This window comes from Centruroides sculpturatus, unplaced genomic scaffold (genome assembly GCF_000671375.1).
Source record: "Centruroides sculpturatus isolate CEXI.00-Female unplaced genomic scaffold, Cexi_2.0 scaffold1068, whole genome shotgun sequence".
NCBI lineage: Eukaryota > Metazoa > Arthropoda > Arachnida > Scorpiones > Buthidae > Centruroides > Centruroides sculpturatus.
Window position 1 is genome coordinate 222385 of NW_019385194.1, and position 3191 is coordinate 225575.

Below are 3191 nucleotides of genomic sequence, written 5' to 3' on the forward strand. Positions count from 1 at the left end.
TGATACACCAGTTCTTGAAACTGTAATAGACATTATTTTGTGATGCTTTGCATTACATATTTCTTTTGAAGGACAATTAACATTCCACAAACAGAACTTTTATTTTGTGAACATTTTACAAATTTTGATGTATTAACCAAAATTGTATTTATGTTTGCCAGCCTCCAATTCTACAAGATGTTACTCTATGTATTAAATGTATTCATTATCCTAATTAACTGTATTCCTAATTTCTAAGGTAAACATATCTATTTACAATCTTGCTTATTGTACATAGTTTGTATATAGTTAGTTTTAAGTTTGTATCTAGATCAAATAATTGTTATTATTAACTTATTCATATTTTTTCTTTATGTATTTATTTGTATGTATGTATATTTAATATCTATCATTTGTGTATGTGTAAAACATTTCTCTTGAGTACTGTAAACTAAACGTGTATAACCGGTAATGCACGAAAGCGGGGCCGATCTGTACTTTGTTTGTACAAATAAAAATGATGATGATAATGATGCCTAGGGGATGATTTCAGGGAGGTTTTTTTAAGGGAAACTTGCCCCTATTTAGGAGTTACAGACGTGGAGAAAACCCCGGAAAATTCCACGTGGCCAGCCCGTCCGAGCAAGGCGCAAACCTACAAACCGAACTCCCAGTGTTCAGGATGCGAAGACTGCTTGGTCACTGGTGGGCCTTGATTTGAATAGATGAACCCGAGACAAAAATATAGCTACCATTCTGCGAAAAAAAGTCCGAGTAATTTTTGATGCAGTCACGAAATCGTCGACCTGTATTTCATTGAAACGTAACAGAATAGTTTGAAGTGTGTGGTTCGGAGTGATATTTGGCAATCGAAATCTAGAATTAAAAAATAAACTAGCGAATGAGTTATAGGCCAAATGAATTCAATTGTTCATACACTCATTTTTTATTACACTGAATGTCAACGTAGGCTTCGATTTTACATGAAACATCGATCGACTTCCTTCCAATCGTCATAGTATATTTACAGTAGAGAGTCGTTTATCCGAAAGAATTCCAGTCGGCAAATTTAAATTTTCGCTAGTGCTGTGGCGCTGCAATCTTTGGCTATATCTTGGGCTACTCCAATATTTTTTTGTTGATGTGTGTTTTTTAGCTGGCAGCACTGGCACTTTTGTGTAGTGTTTTTCACAGGACTGTGTGTCATGCTGAATCGAACGTTTTTGATACTAGATTAACTTCTAAAGTATAATTTTTTTGTTTTTATATTTTTCAATATATTTATTTTGTTTGTACAAAATAAAGCAATAATTTTTAATGATACAATAGCCACGATTATTATTTTAAAAAGTTTACGTTAGGCTTAACATCAACGAAAATTCAACGCGAAGCGACTTGCAACGGAGAAAAATTTCAACATGGGATAGGTTAATGTATTTTTTCGTGCATAATCGGTTACCCGAAAAATAAGTTATCCGAACAACCCCAGTCCCCAATTGATTCGGATAAACGATGCTCTACTGTATTTCATAAACAGATATTCCTAATAACTAAAGGTGTTCCCGACATCTAGATTCGTCTATTGAACCTGAATAATTTTGCGTGGGTAGTCTGATATTAAGACATTTTTATTAAGAATATATTTTTACATTATGCCATCTCCAGAGGGACGATTTTAACACGATTTATAAGTACAAAATAAAGCCTCAAAATAAAGGTAAACTCCGCATATAACTATATTATGTTCTTAAAATATGTGAAAAGGACACATTTTGAAGACGTTCTTTTAAGTTTTTTGGAGTATTTCTTTCATCGTAGAGAACTTTTTTAATCGCATATCTATCCTAGATTTTATTACCAATTCTTTAAATTGACTATACTTAGGCACAATTTATATAAGTCTAGAAGCGAGAACATATAATACCATCTTATCACTGTTACCATCTTATGGGATGTTAACATTGAGTCGACACCAACGGAAATAAACCAAAAAATTTTACACGCAAAGGCAACTGGACAAACAAATTGTCCTAAAGCATATGAATGCTCTTTAAAAGTACATATAAAAAACATTGCAAATTTCATAAAAAAAATAATTTTGATTTAATCACGATTCTCAGTTTTCTCTGGTATTTTCACCGAGTACTTGGAAGTTGACTGAAAAATCCTACGAATCGGCTTTTCAAGAACATGCAATATACAGTTTACCTGGAATAGATTACTACTGAAATAAGTACCGAAAATAGTATTTTATATTGAATTGTATTGAAATCGATCCATTTTAAGCCTGATGCTGGATTAGTATTTAAATCATATTTGTATCTTTAATTCTTTCAATTTCAACCTAGAAACACTTATAAAGTTGTTTTCTATTTAAAATCGTGCGGTCTACAGTAGGCCCTACGCATCCGAGAAGTTGCGAATCGAAAATATAATAAAACAAATTCCATAAAATTCCAAAAATCAAAACTTGAATTTGCATGTATTTTAATTATTTTGTTTTATTCTATGCATTTTTCTTTCAGATCATTAAACGGAAACAATCTAGAATTGCTGAAAGAAAATGTTAAATTGTTGCTTACGTGTACAGAACTGCCAAATTAACGAAAAATTGTCGATTACACTAATTTGACATCGTTTCAGAGATGGTTACCGATTTGGCTAATTTTAGTTTATGGTTTATAACAGCGCTGTCCAACTGGCGGCCCGCGGGCCATATAAGGCCCGCCAAATAATTTTTACGGCCCGCGAGTACATTTTAATATGAATAAATATATTTTACTAAATTATTATTATTAATATTAAAATTATTTTACTACCGTGAATATACCCGAAAATAAGACAGTGTCTTATATTAATTTTTGTTCTGAAAAATGCGCTAGGTCTTATTTTTTCCAGGAAGAAGAATTCACATTTATTATTGAACAAAATTCCCAAGTCGAACTTAGACGAGAGTGACGTATATCCGGTGTGTCGAACTGTGGCCTTTTTATAGCGTCAACATCGGACTCGCTGACCAATTAGTGCTTACTGAACCGTAGCAATATGCAAATGTCGTGTGGCGTGATTCCCGGCCGACCAATTAGCCATCACCAGCCGTAACGTTATGCAAATCTGTGATTCTCAAGCCATAGTCTTATGCAAATCATGCCGTGTGGCGTAATTGTCTGCTGACCAATCAGTGGCTGTACTTTCAAAAAGCCAACGGCCAC